The following is an 18,188-nucleotide window of genomic DNA, read 5'->3' on the forward strand; positions in this document are numbered from 1 at the left end:
GGTACACTTTACCCACTAGTCCGTCTCTGCGATCTCATGGCCAATGAGATTCGAATCTGAATCTCTTTCCTTCCTCGCATGTCCTAACCTTAATGGTTATACTGAAAGTCGCCTAGAGGGGGGGTGAATAGGGCGAAACTGAAATTTACAAAGTTAATCACAACTACAAGCCGGGTTAGCGTTAGAAATAATAATGAGTCCGAGAGAGAGGGCGCAAAACAAATCGCGGGCAAACAAAGAGTGAGACACGTGGATTTGTTTTACCGAGGTTCGGTTCTCTCAAACCTACTCCCCGTTGAGGAGGCCACAAAGGCCGGGTCTATCTCAACCCTTTCCCTCTCTCAAACGGTCCCTCGGACCAAGTGAGCTTCTCTTCTCAAATCAACCGGGAACAAAACTTCCCCGCAAGGACCACCACACAATTGGTGTCTCTTGCCTCGGTTACAAATGAGTTTTGATCACAAGAACAAATGAGAAAGAAAGAAGCAATCTAAGCGCAAGAGCTCAAAAGAACACAACAAATCTCTCTCTCTAATCACTAAAGCCTTGTGTGGAATTGGAGAGGATTTGATCACTTGGGTGTGTCTAGAATTGAATGCTAGAGCTCTTGTAAGGTGTAGAAGTGTGAAAACTTGGATGACTTGAATGTGGGGTGGTTGGGGGTATTTATAGCCCCAACCACCAAACTAGTCGTTTGGTGGAGGCTGTCTGTCGCATGGTGCACCGGACAGTCCGGTGCACACCGGACACTCTCCGGTGCGCCAGCCACGTCACCCGGCCGTTAGGGTTCGACCGTTGGAGCTCTGACTGCTGGGCCCGCCTGGATGTCTGGTGGCGCACCGGACATGTACTGTAGAGTGTCCGGTGCGCCTCTTCGCGCGTGCCTGACCTCTGCGCGCTCTGGCGCGCATTTAATGCCGCTGTAGGTGACCGTTGGCGCCGAAATAGCCGTTGCTCCGCCGTTACACCGGACAGTCCGGTGTACACTGGACATGTCTGGTGAATTATAGCGGAGCGGATTCCCGAAGCTGGCGAGTTCAGAGTCGCTTCTCCTTGGAGCACCGGACACTGTCCGGTGTACACCGGACAGTCCGGTGAATTATAGCGCGGCGGCTCTGAGTTTTCCCGAAGGTGCGAAGTTCAGCTTGGAGTCCCCTGATGGTGCACCGGACACTGTCCGGTGGCACACCGGACAGTCCGGTGCGCCAGACCAGGGTGCCTTCGGTTGTCCCTTTTGCTCTCTTTTATTGAACCCATTCCTGGTCTTTTTATTGGCTTGTTGTGAACCTTTGGTACCTGTAGAACTTATAGACTTGGGCAAACTAGTTAGTCCAATTATTTGTGTTGGGCAATTCAACCACCAAAATCAATTTAGGAAATAGGTGTAAGCCTAATTCCCTTTCAATCTCCCCCTTTTTGGTGATTGATGCCAACACAAACCAAATCAAATATAGAAGTGCATAATTGAACTAGTTTGCAATATGTAAGTGCAAAGGTTACTTATAATTTGAGCCAATAAATATTATTTACTAGATATGCATGGATTGTTTCTTTATTTTTAACATTTTGGACCACGCTTGCACCACAAGTTTTGTTTTTGCAAATTCTTTTTTTAAATCCTTTTCAAAGTCTTTTTGCAAAATAGTCAAAGGTAAATGAGTAAGATTTTGCGAAGCATTTTCAAGTTTTGAAATTTTCTCCCCTTGTTTCAAATGCTTTTCCTTTGACTGAACAAAACTCCCCCTCAAATAAATTCTCCTCTTAGTGTTCAAGAGGGTTTTAAGATATCAATTTTGAAAGGTGCTACTTTCTCCCCCTTTAGAACACAAAGAGATACCAATTTGAAATTTACCAATTGAAAATCATTAATTTTAAAATTAGGGTGGTGGTGCGGTCCTTTTGCTTTGGGCTCATACTTTCTCCCCCTTTGGCATGAATCGCCAAAAACGGATATTTTGAGTGAGATATAAGCCCTTGCCTAACTATTTTCTCCCCTTTGGCAAATAAAACATATGAGTGAAGATTATACCAAAGACGAAGAATTGCTTGGAGCGACGGCGAAGGATGAGTTATGGAGTGGAAGCCTTTGTCTCCGCCGAAGACTCCAATTCCCTTTCAATACACCTATGACTTGGTTTGAAATTCGCTTGAAAACACATTAGTCATAGCATATATAAAAGAGACATGATCAAAGGTATATTTATGAGCTATGTATGCAAGACATCAAAAGAAATTCCTAGAATCAATAATATTTAGCTCATGCCTAAGTCGGGTAAAAGTTTGTTCATCTAGTGGCCTGGTAAAGATATCAGCTAATTGAGCTTTAGTATTAATGTATGCAATCTCGATATCCCCCTTTTGTTGGTGATCCCTAAGAAAATGATACCGATGGCTATGTGTTTAGTGCGGCTATGCTCAACGGGATTATCCGCCATGCGGATTGCACTCTCATTATCACATAGAAGAGGAACTTTGGTCAATTTGTAACTGTAGTCCCGCAGGGTTTGCCTCATCCAAAGCAATTGCGCGCAACAATGGCCTGCGGCAATGTACTCGGCTTCGGCGGTAGAAAGAGCGACCGAATTTGGCTTCTTTGAAGCCCAAGACACCAAGGATCTTCCCAAGAACTGGCAAGTCCCCGATGTGCTCTTTCTATTAATCTTACACCCCGCCCAATCGGCATCGGAATAACCAATTTAATCAAATGTGGATCCCCGAGGGTACCAAAGCCCAAACTTAGGAGTATAAGCCAAATATCTCAAGATTCGTTTTACGGCCGTAAGGTGGGATTCCTTAGGGTCGGCTTGGAATCTTGCACACATGCATACAGAAAGCATAATGTCCGGTCGAGATGCACATAAATAGAGTAATGAACCTATCATCGACCGATATACCTTTTGATCGACAGATTTACCTCCCGTGTCGAGGTCGAGATGCCCATTGGTTCCCATGGGAGTCTTGATGGGCTTGGCATCCTTCATTCCAAACTTGTTTAGAATGTCTTGAGTATACTTCGTTTGGCTAATGAAGGTGCCTTCTTGGAGTTGCTTGACTTGGAATCCTAGAAAATACTTCAACTCCCCCATCATCGACATCTCGAATTTCTGTGTCATGATCCTACTAAATTCTTCACATGTAGATTCGTTAGTAGACCCAAATATAATATCATCAACATAAATTTGGCAAACAAACAAATCATTGTCAAGAGTTTTAGTAAATAAAGTAGGATCGGCCTTGCCGACTTTGAAGCCATTAGCAATAAGGAAATCTCTTAGGCATTCATACCATGCTCTTGGGGCTTGCTTGAGCCCGTAAAGCGCCTTAGAGAGCCTATAGACATGGTTAGGGTACTCACTGTCTTCAAAGCCGGGAGGTTGCTCAACGTAGACCTCTTCCTTGATTGGTCCATTGAGGAAAGCACTCTTCACGTCCATTTGGTAAAGCTTGAAGCCATGGTAAGTAGCATAGGATAATAATATACGAATTGACTCAAGCCTAGCTACGGGTGCATAAGTTTCACCAAAATCCAAACCTTCGACTTGGGAGTATCCCTTGGCCACAAGTCGAGCTTTGTTTCTTGTCACCACACCATGCTCGTCTTGCTTGTTGCGGAAGACCCATTTGGTTCCTACAACATTTTGGTTAGGACGTGGAACTAAATGCCATACCTCGTTCCTCGTGAAGTTGTTGAGCTCCTCTTGCATCGCCATCACCCAATCTGAATCTTGGAGTGCTTCCTCTACCCTATGTGGCTCAATAGAGGAAACAAAAGAGTAATGCTCACAAAAATGTGCAACACGAGATCTAGTGGTTACCCCCTTATGAATGTCGCTGAGAATGGTGTCGACGGGGTGATCTCGTTGGATTGCTTGGTGGACTCTTGGGTGTGGCGGCCTTGGTTCTTCGTCCTCCTTGTCTTGATCATTTGCGTCTCCCCCTTGATCATTGCTGTCATCTTGAGGTGGCTCATCATTTTGATTTTCTCCTTCATCAACTTGAGCCTCGTCCTCATTTTGAGTTGGTGGAGATGCTTGCGTGGAGGAGGATGGTTGATCTTGTGCATTTGGAGGCTCTTTGGATTCCTTAGGACACACATCCCCAATGGACATGTTCCTTAGCGCGATGCACGGAGCCTCTTCTTCACCTATCTCATCAAGATCAACTTGCTCTACTTGAGAGCCGTTAGTCTCATCAAACACAACGTCACAAGAAACTTCAACTAGTCATGAGGACTTGTTAAAGACTCTATATGCCCTTGTGTTTGAATCATATCCTAGTAAAAAGCCTTCTACAATCTTAGGAGCAAATTTAGATTTTCTACCTCTTTTAATAAGAATAAAACATTTGCTACCAAAGACTCTAAAATATGAAATGTTGGGCTTTTTACCGGTTAGGAGTTCATATGATGTCTTCTTGAGGATTCAGTGTAGATATAACCGATTGATGGCGTAGCAGGCGGTGTTTACCGCCTCGGCCCAAAACCGATCCGGCGTCTTGTACTTATCAAGCATGGTTCTTGCCATGTCCAATAGAGTTCGATTCTTCCTCTCCACTACACCATTTTGTTGTGGGTGTAGGGAGAAGAGAACTCATGCTTGATGCCCTCCTCCTCAAGGAAGCCTTCAATTTGTGAATTCTTGAACTCTGTCCCGTTGTCGCTTCTTATTTTCTTGATCCTTAAGCCGAACTCATTTTGAGCTCGTCTCAAGAATCCCTTTAAGGTCTCTTGGGTTTGAAATTTTTCCTGCAAAAAGAATACCCAAGTGAAGCGAGAATAATCATCCACAATAACTAGACAGTATTTACTCCCGTCGATGCTTATGTAAGCGATCGGGCCGAATAAATCCATGTGAAGGAGCTCCAGTGGCCTGTCAGTCGTCATGATGTTCTTGTGTGGATGATGAACACCAACTTGCTTCCCGGCTTGGCATGCGCTACATATCCTGTCTTTCTCAAAATGAACATTTGTTAATCCTAAAATGTGCTCTCCCTTTAGAAGCTTATGAAGATTCTTCATTCCAACATGGGCTAGTCGGCGGTGCCAGAGCCAACCCATGTTAGTCTTAGCTATTAAGCAAGTGTTGAGTTCAGCTCTATCAAAATCTACCAAGTATAGCTGACCCTCTAACACTCCCTTAAAGGCTATTGAATCATCACTTCTTCTAAAGACAGTGACACCTACATCAGTAAAAAGACAGTTGTAGCCCATTTGACATAATTGAGATACGGAAAGCAAATTGTAATCTAATGAATCAACAAGAAAAACATTTGAAATGGAATGGTTAGGAGATATAGCAATTTTACCCAAGCCTTTGACCAAACCTTGGTTTCCATCCCCGAATGTGATAGCTCGTTGGGGATCTTGGTTTTTCTCGTAGGAGGAGAACATTTTCTTCTCCCCTGTCATGTGGTTTGTGCACCCGCTATCGATGATCCAACTTGTGCCCCCGGATGCATAAACCTACAAAACAAATTTAGTTCTTGACTTTAGGTACCCAAACGGTTTTGGGTCCTTTGGCATTAGACACAAGAACTTTGGGTACCCAAACACAAGTCTTGGAGCCCTTGTGTTTGCCCCCAACAAACTTGGCAACTACCTTGCCGGATTTGTTAGTTAAAACATATGATGCATCAAAAGTTTTGAATGAAATGCTATGGTCATTTGATGCACTAGGAGTTTTCTTCTAGGCAACTTAGCACGGGTTGGTTGCCTAGAGCTAGATGTCTCACCCTTATACATAAAAGCATGGTTAGGGCCAGAGTGAGACTTCCTAGAATTAATTCTCCTAATTTTCCTCTCAGGATAACCGGCAGGGTACAAAATGTAGCCCTCGTTGTCCTGAGGCATGAGAGCCTTGCCCTTAACAAAATTAGACAATCTTTTAGGAGGAGCATTAAGTTTGACATTGTCTCCCCTTTGGAAGCCAATGCCATCCTTGATGCCAGGGCGTCTCCCACTATAGAGCATACTTCTAGCAAATTTAAATTTTTCATTCTCTAAGTTATGCTCGGCAATTTTAGCATCTAATTTAGCTATATGATCATTTTGTTGTTTAATTAAGGTCATATGATCATGGATAGCATCAATATCAACATCTCTACATCTAGTGCAAATAGACACATGTTCAACAGTAGATGTAGAGGGTTTGCAAGATTTTAATTCTACAACCTTAGCATGTAATATATCATTTTCACTTCTAAGGTTGGAAATAGTAACATTGCAAACATCAAAATCTTTAGCCTTAGCAAGCAATTTTTCATTTTCAATCCTAAGGCTAGCAAGAGAGTCATTCAATTCTCCAATCTTAGCAAGCAAATCAACATTATCATCTTTAAGATTGGGAATTGAAACATTACATACATGAGAATTAACCTTAGCAATTAATTTAGCATTTTCATTTCTAAGGTTGTCAATGGTCTCATGGCAAGTGCTTAGCTCACTAGATAGTTTTTCACATTTTTCTACTTCTAGAGCGTAAGCATTTTTAACCTTAACATGCTTCTTATTTTCCTTGATTAGGAAGTCCTCTTGGGAGTCCAAGAGTTCATCCTTCTCATGGATGACACTAATTAGTTCATTTAATTTTTCTTTTTGTTGCATGTTTAGGTTGGCAAAAAGGGTACGCAAATTATCCTCCTCATCACTCGCATTATCATCACTAGAGGATTCATATTTAGTGGAGGATTTGGATTTAACCTTCTTCCTTTTGCCGTCCTTTGCCATGAGGCACTTGTGGCCAACGTTGGGGAAGAGAAGTCCCTTGGTGACGGCGATGTTGGCGGCGTCCTCGTCGGAGGAGGAGTCGGTGGAGCTCTCGTCGGAGTCCCACTCCCGGCAAACATGGGCATCGCCGCCCTTCTTCTTGTAGTACCTCTTCTTATCCTTCCTTCTCCCCTTCTTGTCGTTGTCCCTGTCACTATCACTTGATAATGGACATTTAGCAATAAAGTGACCGGGCTTACCACATTTGTAGCAAACTTTCTTGGAGCGGGACTTGTAGTCCTTCCCCTTTCGTTGCTTGAGGATTTGGCAAAAGCTTTTGATGATTAAAGCCATCTCCTCATTGTCAAGCTTGGAGGCGTCGATTGGTTGTCTACTTGATGTAGACTCCTCCTTCTTGTCCTCTGTTGCCTTGAATGCAACGGGATGTGCTCGGGCGTGGAGGAGGTGCCTTGCTCGATGATTTTCTTTGAGCCTTTAATCATTAGCTCAAAGCTCACAAATTTTCTTATAACCTCCTCGGGAGACATTAGCTTGTATCTAGGATCACCTCGAATTAATTGAACTTGTGTAGGGTTAAGGAAAACGAGGGATCTAAGAATAACCTTGACCATTTCATGGTCATCCCATTTTTCACTCCCGAGGTTGCGCACTTGATTCACCAAGGTCTTCAAGCGGTTGTACATGTCTTGCGGATCTTCCCCTTGGTGAAGCATGAATCGACCGAGCTCCCCCTCGATCGTCTCCCGCTTGGTGATCTTCGTCACCTCATCTCCTTCATGCGCGGTCTTGAGTACGTCCCAAATTTCTTTCGCACTCTTTAACCCTTGTACCTTGTTATACTCCTCTCGACTTAGAGAGGCGAGGAGTATAGTGGTGGCTTGGGAGTTAAAGTGGTGGATTTGGGCTACTTCGTCCGAGTCATAGTCCTCATCCCTTATGGATGGTACCTGTACACCAAACTCAACAACCTTCCAAATGCTTGTGTGGAGTGAGGTTAGATGATGCCTCATTTTATCACTCCATATGTTATAATCTTCACCGTCAAGAACCGGTGGTTTGCCTAATGGAACGGAGAGTAAAGGAGTACGCTTTGAAATATGTGGGTAGCGTAGGGGAATCTTACTATACTTCTTGCGCTCATGGCGCTTAGAAGTGACGGACGGCGCGTCGGAGCCGGAGGTCGATGGTGATGAAGAGTCGGTCTCGTAGTAGACTACTTTCCTCATCCTCTTGTGTTTGTCGCCTCTCCGATGCGACTTGTGGGAAGAGGATTTCTTCTCCTTCCCCTTCCCTTTGTTGGAGGAGTCCTTCTTCTCCTTCCTCTTGTTGCGGGACTCTTCCGATGAAGTCTCCCCGTGGCTTGTAGTGGGCTTGTCGCCGGTCTCCATCTCCCTCTTGGTGTGATCTCCCGACATCACTTCGAGCGGTTAGGCTCTAATGAAGCACCGGGCTTTGATACCAATTGAAAGTCGCCTAGAGGGGGGGGGGGGTGAATAGGGCGAAACTGAAATTTACAAAGTTAATCACAACTACAAGCCGGGTTAGCGTTAGAAATAATAATGAGTCAGAGAGAGAGAGGGCGCAAAACAAATCGCGGGCAAACAAAGAGTGAGACACGTGGATTTGTTTTACCGAGGTTCGGTTCTCTCAAACCTACTCCCCGTTGAGGAGGCCACAAAGGCCGGGTCTATCTCAACCCTTTCCCTCTCTCAAACGGTCCCTCGGACTGAGTGAGCTTCTCTTCTCAAATCAACCGGGAACAAAACTTCCCCGCAAGGACCACCACACAATTGGTGTCTCTTGCCTCGGTTACAAATGAGTTTTGATCACAAGAACAAATGAGAAAGAAAGAAGCAATCCAAGCGCAAGAGCTCAAAAGAACACAACAAATCTCTCTCTCTAATCACTAAAGCCTTGTGTGGAATTGGAGAGGATTTGATCACTTGGGTGTGTCTAGAATTGAATGCTAGAGCTCTTGTAAGGTGTAGAAGTGTGAAAACTTGGATGACTTGAATGTGGGGTGGTTGGGGGTATTTATAGCCCCAACCACCAAACTAGCCGTTTGGTGGAGGCTGTCTGTCGCATGGTGCACCGGACAGTCCGGTGCACACCGGACACTGTCCGGTGCGCCAGCCACGTCACCCGGCCGTTAGGGTTCGACCGTTGGAGCTCTGACTGCTGGGCCCGCCTGGATGTCCGGTGGCGCAGCGGACATGTACTGTAGAGTGTCCGGTGCGCCTCTTCGCGCGTGCCTGACCTCTACGCGCTCTGGCGCGCATTTAATGCCGCTGTAGGTGACCGTTGGCGCCGAAGTAGCCGTTGCTCCGCCATTACACCGGACAGTCCGGTGTACACCGGACATGTGCGGTGAATTATAGCGGAGCGGATTCCCGAAGCTGGCGAGTTCAGAGTCGCTTCTCCTTGGAGCACTGGACACTGTCCGGTGTACACCGGACAGTCCGATGAATTATAGCGCGACGACTCTGAGTTTTCCCGAAGGTGCGAAGTTCAGCTTGGAGTCCCCTGGTGCACCGGACACTGTCCGGTGGCACACCGGACAGTCCGGTGCGCCAGGCCATGGTGCCTTCGGTTGTCCCTTTTGCTCTCTTTTATTGAACCCATTCTTGGTCTTTTTACTGGCTTGTTGTGAACCTTTGGTACCTGTAGAACTTATAGACTTGGGCAAACTAGTTAGTCCAATTATTTGTGTTGGGCAATTCAACCACCAAAATCAATTTAGGAAATAGGTGTAAGCCTAATTCCCTTTCATATACCGGAAGGAGTCAGGCCACCGCCATGTCCAAACCGGACAAAACATTCCTCCTCCTTATCCTCCCGGTGCTCCCCAGCCTTCATAACCCTGGGGTTGGACCGTACGAGTTCAGATCGAGTGACCGCCCACACAGCCTCGAGTGGTTGCACTTTTCATGAGTACAGGTAGTGAAGGATGACAAACCGGTCCTTATACGAGAGGACAATCCTTCTACTCACGCCTAAACCAGCTGAGCCATCACCTTAGGTCCTCCCCTAAACCAGGGAGTCCCTGATCATCCCACTCACCAGGTGATGAGGGCGAATACCCTTCATCGCACATTTTTGAAAACATCGTTGGTTACCACCTTTTCCCATCCCATATCTTGTGATCAAAAGGTATTAGTTAATGCGGGCTCTCTCATACTCACCACGCAAATAGATTCCATCCCTTTGTCCCGGCTTAGGTAGTGGTAGAGAGAATAGGTAAATTATGCATCAAGGGAAGGATGGACTTGCCTTCGTCGAAGCTTTCCTGGCACAAAAGATTTATCTCGGAGGGGTCGGGTTCCTGTCCTTCTTCCGGAGCTATAAATTCTGGAGGATTGGATCCCTCTTCTGCTAACAAACACAGATAAGAACAATACATCAATCATGGTGACTTTAGTGGGGTGTGCCATTTCTTATATCTTATTCTTTTTGTGCCTTATAATTTATTTAAACTATTTTTGGTGCATAAAATATCAGCATATAAATATATATATGAAAATGGGAAAAAGGAATGGGAAAAGAAAAAGAAAAGGGTTTTCCAGCTTGCTGGGCCGGGGGGGGGGGGGGGTTGGCCTACCCGGGCGCGAGCGCGCGCGCGGGCGCGGCAGGCGGCCCACGCGGCCCATCAGCGGAGGAGACGGTGCCGTGGCGCGGGCCCACATGCCAGGGAGAGGGAGGAGGGCTGACGGCGTGGTGCGAGCGACGGAGGGGGGGGCGAACCGGTCGGCTCGATCGCCGGCGATGCTCGCGGCGGTTCTCCGCCGTGGGTCCGATTCTGTGGCGGGGGAGTGGTGGCGAGGCACAGGCGGTGGTAGGGGGTCATGGGGGTGGGGTCAATTCGACCGGCGTGGACCTAGGGTGGCCGGTCCACGGCGCAGTGGCGGGCGCTCGCGGCGGTGAGTTCACTGGCGAGGTAGCCGAGCGCAATAGGAGGTGGGGATGGGTGCTTTGCGATCGTGAGTGTGTGGCGGAGCTCAAGCACCAAATTAATTTGACCGAAAGCTACTAGAGAGGAGAGAACGAAGCTCACCGGAGTGAAGGGGGGCACGCGGCGGCGCTAGCTCAAATGGGCTCGAGGAGGAGTGGAGGAGATGGTCGGGGCTGGTGTGGAGGAAATGGAGCCCGGGCGGTCTCTTTTATAGGCACCCAGGAGGGGGAAGGAAGGGAGGGGACGACGAGCGCCGACAAGCTCACCATGATGGTGGGGATGGCGCAAACGGCAACGAGATGGCTCGGGCAGGCGAGGGGTGAGGAGACGGCTCGGGTACAGTGGCGGGGAGGTCGCTGAGGCTGGTGCGAGCGTTAATGGCGAAGCGACGGGGCGAGAGGCGGTCGGCGGCGAACGCTCCGGTGATGGCATGGGCGAGATGATGGTCCTGACAGGCGGGCTCGGGCTACCAGTGGGAGAGCGGCGCGAGAGGGGTGGAGCCACTGACCGGTGGGGCCGGGCTGTCAGGCGCGGCGCGAGCGCACGCAGCTGGGCCGCTTGGGCCGGGGAGGAGAGGGGGGGAAGAAGCGGGCGCGACGCGGTTTGGGCCAAAAACGGCCCAGCCGAGGGGGGGAAGGGTTTTTCCTTTTTCTTTTTCTATTTTCTATTTCACTTTTCCATTTTCTATTTTTGTTTCTTTTTATTTCCTTTTCTTTTGAATCAACAATTTGCTAAATAATCTTAAGTGTTGAAAATACTCTATGTGAGGTGTTCCTAACCATTCAAGTGTATGCATATGATGAGATGACCTAAGGGTGGAGTTTTAGGGGGAAATAGAAATAAGGGGGGGTTTAGGAGATTAGGTTTCCAAACCTTGGGTTGAGATTTTTGGGATGTTACAGTGAGTAAGCTGGTAGAGATAGTCTTAAGACCTCGTGTAAAGAGCGGGGATCAGAGGAGGCAGCAAGCTGGCAGCAAGCTTCACCGGCCGAGGTAGGAGGGGCGATGCAAATGGAGGACACTATGGCGGCCTTCTCCGCTGCCGCATGATTGTCATTCTTTGTGCCAGCGGGGTTGGATGCGTTATCCGAATGTTCAAAGCTGCTAAATAACATAAGGCTAGAGTGGAGAATTTTATGTTTTACTAGTTCCATTTTAGATTTTCTTAGTATAGTATCCAGTCAAAAGCTTCAAAAACATACTGTACTACTACTACTACAAGAGTCTCGGAAAGCAACAAAAGTTGAAAGGAAATTAAAAAGAAAGTCCAGGAATGGTTGGGAAAAAGGTCAATGCCAGACCACCGACAGGGGCAGAGACTCGTGGGTCCCCCCATGACTATCACGACGTAGTCATGCCAAATCATGGCGCTCTGATCCGCTGTATTTTTCACGCGTAAACGTAAGACAAGGACGCACCCAATAGTAATGGCGACGGTATACGGACAAGGGGTACGTCAGGAGACTGTAGAGATAGGCATTGTCACGTCGAGTCGAGAAGAGCTCCACGTGTGTTTGGTAGTGGTGGGCCCACATTGTAGCAAGTGTATTCAATTGAATACATATCATTTTTGACAAAAAGTTTTTGTATATATATGCTTTGTATATACACTATAATATTGTAAAAAATATAAAATAACATTGTTTTACAGCTATTAGGCCCAAAATTTGTTTATATCAAACAATTAATCCTTTGATATGTTGAGTGCAGGATAATATCATCTTAGTATTTATTCTTTGTTATGTAAGTTATTATCTAGTTTACTAGTTGTGTAATGTATATGCTCAATTATATGCTGTCAGTACCCTCGATCAGGGGTACCTTTTCCTACAGCATGAAGGCGCCGCATCCGTACAACACCTCATGGCCACGTGGGGAATAACGCCCAACCCTACCACATGGGCAGGTCCAAGGGCGCCACGTGGCAAGGAAAGGTAGCGCATCCCAATCTTCACCGTTGGGTCTGGACCCCCACAAAAGGACACCGGACCCCTATACGTACAAGTCCAGAGCCCCCAAGAAGGCATGCCAGGTCCCTTGGAGAGGCCCCAGTCCCCCTCCAAGGGAGGTCCAGGCATTAGCAAGCTCCCGGGACGAGAAGGACCCTGGCATGAGGGGGGGTCCGGTGCTGGCACATGTCCGGGCCTAGCCCGGCGCTTCCTGCTACTGGCGCATGGCTTGCGACATAAGCCAACAGGCCAAGCCCGACGCAAAGCCCACAAAGCCGTGCAGCCTCTGCATTTATTGTCGAAAGGACGCGCCGCCTGCCACCACGCTAACGGGCGACGTGTCCTCCCAGCATTTAATGTGTCCTGTCCAATCCGATGGCAGGCGGCGTCAGGGTCATCCAGCAGGCGGCGCGCCTGACCGGTCTATTGACAAACAGTGCGCCTGTGCCGAGCAGCGCACTGTACTCATCGTCCCTTCTATAAGAAGCCTCCCCTGCATACCGAGGATATGGAGATCTCGTGTGTCAGGGCACTAGAAGATTGCACCTGCATCAAACGTTTGTGGCTCCAAGTACTGTAATCGCTATGTCCCTAGGCCCACATGTCAGGGCTCAGTACCTTTGTGCATGCCCCCTTCGGCTATAAAAGGGGAGGCATGTAGCGTCACAGGACAGATCCAACCCTAGGCTCCCTTAGACACTCACAAGTTTATACAAGCTCTCAAGCAATACATCACACAATGGAGTAGGGTATTACGCTCTGGCGGTCCGAACCACTCTAAACCCTCGTGTGCTCTCGTATGTTCATCCACCAATCTCGTAACAAGCAAAATGCTTAGGCCCCTCCTCTTCTCAGGATTTAGGGCGGGTGCAATCCGCCACCCCGGCCGGAGAGATTTCCTCTCCGACATTTGGCGTGCCAGACAGGGGCACTGGGCTTGAAGTTTTTGCTTGTTTTCTCGCTCAACATGATGGTGCGAATCTTTGAGCATCGCACCGAAACTTCAGAAGATTTAGTGATGGAGCAAGAGGTTGCGTCCTTAGCGCCACGAGTACCAGACCACCCCGAGTTTGGGGCTGCTGCTGTACATGCTGTACAGCAGCACACCCCGGCACAGATGTCCTGGACTCTGTCAAGGGCAGCGCCTACGACGCTGTCTGCGGCCAGGGAATTGCTGCGCCACCCCCTAGCTCCACGGCCTCATCGGGGGCCATGAAGCAATGGCGTGACGACGTCAACCGGTTACTCGGCATGGCGCATTCTACCTCAACCAGGTCCAGGCCTCGGTCATCCCAGCGCCAACGCGAGGCGACGGCGTCGGTACGCTCACCCTCCATAAGGGCTGCACAGACCAACGACCTCCGGGCAGAACTCAACCGCAGGCATACGGGGGAGGACACCCGGATCTCTTTGGAAAGGGCGCGCGAACGCCGCCAAAACATCGAGGGTCGCAGCCTCGATCAAGACTTTGCTGCGGCAGCACCGCAGACACCAATGGGCACCCGGTCCCAAACGGGTGTCCCCCTAGCCGGCGTAGGCTGCACCGCCCTCACGAACCATCTCCGTGCGGCGTCATGGCCGCCCAAGTTCCGGCCGCACCTGCCGGAAAAATACGATGGAACATCAAACCCATCGGAGTTCCTGCAGGTGTACGTCACCGCCATCACCGCAGCAGGTGGAAACATCGCTGTGATGGCGATGCATTTTCATGTCGCCTTGTCTAGACCTGTCCGGACTTGGCTCATGAACCTTGCCCCGGGGTCAATCTACACCTGGGAAGAGCTATGCGTACGGTTCATTGCAAACTTCGCCAGTGCTTACCAGCAACACGGCGTGGAGGCCCACCTACATGCAGTGAGGCAGGAGCCCGAGGAGACCCTTCGGACATTTATCTCCCGCTTCACCAAGGTACGAGGTACTATACTTCGTATTTCTGATGCCTCCATCATCACGGCCTTCCGACAGGGGGTACGTGATAAGAAAATGTTGGAGAAGTTGGCCACACATGACGTGGAGACTGTCCCCACGCTCTTCGCTCTGGCCGACAAGTGCGCCAGAGCCGCCGAGGGCCGTGCATGGCACTCGGCCCCACAAACCGGGACCACCCAGATGGGTGGCTCGGGTGCCGCCCCCCGAGACGGCAAAAAGAAAAAGAAGGGTCGCGGCTACGAAAGGTCGCAGTCTACCGCGTTGGTTGTCGCAACTGCGACCGAGGGCCGAGGCGACCGTAACAAACGCCCACGACCGCAAAAGGGTAACAGTGGCTTGTGCCCTGTACACCCCAACGGTCGCCACAGCGCCGTGGAGTGTCGCGAGATCATTGATCTCGCGAAACGCATCAGCAAACGCATCAACGAGCGGCGTGAGCAGTCTTCCAAGGATGGCTCCCCGCCCCATCGCCGCCCTGGGAAGGAAAAGGTCGATGACGGCGAGGTAGCCGCAGCTCAGCGAGACCTCGGGTATCAGTCTCCCGAAGGGGACCTAAAGGACGTCTTCACTAGGGACTCCCACTCCGATGGCGACGACTAGACGGACCACCGGCAGGACCTCATGTCCCCCGACCTACGGAGCTGAAGCCTGCCTTCCTCCGGAAACCTCTTTGGATCCCCCGCGGGTCCAGACTTCTGACAGGTTCATCCAGGAATGACCGCAGCCAAAGACAGGGGCTCCTTCGCTAAATGCAGAATGGAAACCCGGGGGCGGGGCCTAATCTTACGAAAGTACCAAGCCAAATTAGGGCTCCGCAACACTCCCCCGGCAGGGAAGGACCCTTCAAGGTAACGGGTGAAGGAGAGCCCCCCCGGGTGCCGAAACATCTCTGTAAGTTTTATCTATAGAGCAAGTCTGAGGGGTCGAGGTGTTTCCCTTTTTTGTAACTAGGTAACGCATACGTGTACGCCAACCTGGTGGGGTCTGTCCCCGTAAACCCGACCTGTTGGTCTGCACACATGCATGATAAGTTATAAAGGAAAACTACCCTCTCAGATGTACCTCTACGATAGTGTTGTCCTACTGCTCCAAGGTCTTACCCTGCAGTTTCCGGATTATATTCTATCTAACCCACCCGATCAGTTCCCATCATGTCAAGCATAATGACATCCGAATTGAGCAGCCAGGTTTGCAGTTTAGGGCCTCTATGCGAAAGCAGGAGGGCCCGACAGCTTGGGGGCCAGCTCTGAAGAATGGGAACCCGTTCCATGGGGTGGTCCAGAGCCTGTGTGGCCGGTTAGCCTGGTTCCGTACCCAAAACCCTGCACACTCCACCACTCCATGACGAGTCCCCTAGTATTCGAAGCTGTAAGTTTTGTGGGTCCGACAACTTGGGGTCTGGAACTAGAGAAGTGATGCTTGTCTCCTAGGGTGGTCCGGAGCCGTGTAGTCGCTCAGCCTGGCCCCGTGCCATGGGCCTGCACATTCCCCCCCCCCATGACAAGTGTCCTAGTACCTAGAACCATCGCCCAGGGGGTTCGGACGCACAACTTGGCTCCCCCAGGCTAGACCCTGCAAGTCCCGTGCATGTATTAAAGGAAGGCTAGTGTCAGATGATGGGTCCTACGGGTGTACTGCTAACACTCCTTAGTTGAAGCTATGTACAGATCCAAGTCTTGGCAAAGCTGCCTCCCAAAGAATTATTGACAACTCTTTCAGATGCACTGGTATCCAATCTCGACACATCAAGCCTGCATCCCAGGCGGGGAGACAGTTATCGGGGGGGAGTCAACAGCGTAACACCTCACACAGCAGGAGCGAGCGATACACAGATAAGTATTAACACTGCTTTATAAATAATACTCAGGAGTACCATACAAAAACAGGAGAAGCCTGGGGGCGGTTCTAAAGAACAGATGCCCGTTCCATGGTGTGGTCCGGAGCCTGTGTGGCCGATTAGCCTGGTTCCATACCCGAAATCCTGCACACTCCATCGCTCCGTGATGAGTGCCCTAGTATTTGGAACTATAAGTCCTGTGCGTCCAACAACTTGGGGTCCGGAACTAGAGAAGCGATGCTTGTCTCCTAGGGTGGTCCGGAGCCATGTAGCTGCTCAGCCTGGCCCCGTGCCGTGGGCCTGCACACTCCACCACCCTGTGGCAGGTGTCCTAGTACCTAGAACCACTATCCAGGGGGTCCGGACACACAACTTGGTTTCCAGACTGAAATCCTGCGTACATGTGTTATTACATTCTGCTTCTGAGCAAACATATGTTATTACATTCCCTTACAAGCGGGGCCCTAGCTCCATTTCTACAGGAATGAACCACGCTGCGTCAGTAAGAATCGTGCTGGAAGCTGGCTCCGGGAAACCTCACCGGCGGCGGCTGCCACCTCTGCATCAGCGGATCGCCAGCGGCAGCAACCACCTCTACACCAGCAGCGACAACGACCACCACTCCGAGTGGTTTGCCAGTAGCAGCGTCCACCTCAGGGTGTGCGTCGTTGCAAGGAGGTCCTCGCCCCCGTCCTCCTACGGGGGGTGACAACGAGGCCATTAAAGCCAAAGCGTCAGGGACTCGGCAGCAGGTGGCTTTGATGGTCTCGCCGGCGGAGGCAACCACCTCTGCAACGGGTAGCCCCACCAGCGGCGATGACCACCTCAGCTCCAACGACAGCGTCCACCTCCGCGCCGGTGGGCGGCGGCTGCCTCAGCATGTACGAAGGGGTCCTCGTTCCCGTCCTCCTACGGGAGTGAGGACAAGACCATCCAAGAACGCGGCGCCACCCCCACGGCGCATGACTTCTTGTACGACCCCCCTAGTGTGGCCGGCGGGCAGGAGAAGGTGTGGATGTGCCGGACCCGCGTATGGCGCGACCATCGCCCGTGCGGTGGACGGACAGCCACGCCCCGGCCAGAGCGACAAGAGACAGCGTCGGAGGCGGCGCCGAAGCCATCCAGCCCAAAGGGCCGGACACACTGCAGCTAACAGCCTGTAGCCAGCCGGCCCCGCGTAGCCGAGGTTCGCCTCCTCTGCAAGGCTGGTGAACACCCTTCTCCTCCGAATGCTGGAGGAAGAAGCGGGTCACCAGCCCACGTGGAGGGCAGGGCCCCGACTTGGCTCGCCCTCCACTCCAGCGAGGATGATGAACATCCTTGAAGCTGAAGCTAGGGGGGAGCCGCAGCCCGACTTGCTTCTCCCCACCGCGAGGCTAGTGGTCATCCTTCTGGATGGCCACTGGCGGGGGACTGCAGCCGGGCTGCATGATGAAAATCCTTGAAGCCGAGCAATGGTGGAAGAGTGAAAGGGAATTAGGCTTACACCTATTTCCTAAACTAATTTTGGTGGTTGAATTGCCCAACACAAATAATTGGACTAACTAGTTTGCCCAAGTCTATAAGATCTACAGGTACCAAAGGTTCACAATAAGCCAATAAAAAGATCAAGAGAAAGGGTTCAAACAAAGGAGCAAGGGTCAACCGAAGGCACCCTGGTCTGGCGCACCGGACTGTCCGGTGAACCACCGGACATGTCCGGTGCACCAGAGTTCTCCACGCGCTGAACTCCTCACCTTCGGGAAAGCGCAGAGTCGCTCCACTATAATTCACCGGACTGTCCGGTGTACATCGGACAGT

The sequence above is a fragment of the Zea mays genome, chromosome 3 (genome assembly GCF_902167145.1).
Source record: "Zea mays cultivar B73 chromosome 3, Zm-B73-REFERENCE-NAM-5.0, whole genome shotgun sequence".
In the NCBI taxonomy this organism is placed as follows: domain Eukaryota; kingdom Viridiplantae; phylum Streptophyta; class Magnoliopsida; order Poales; family Poaceae; genus Zea; species Zea mays.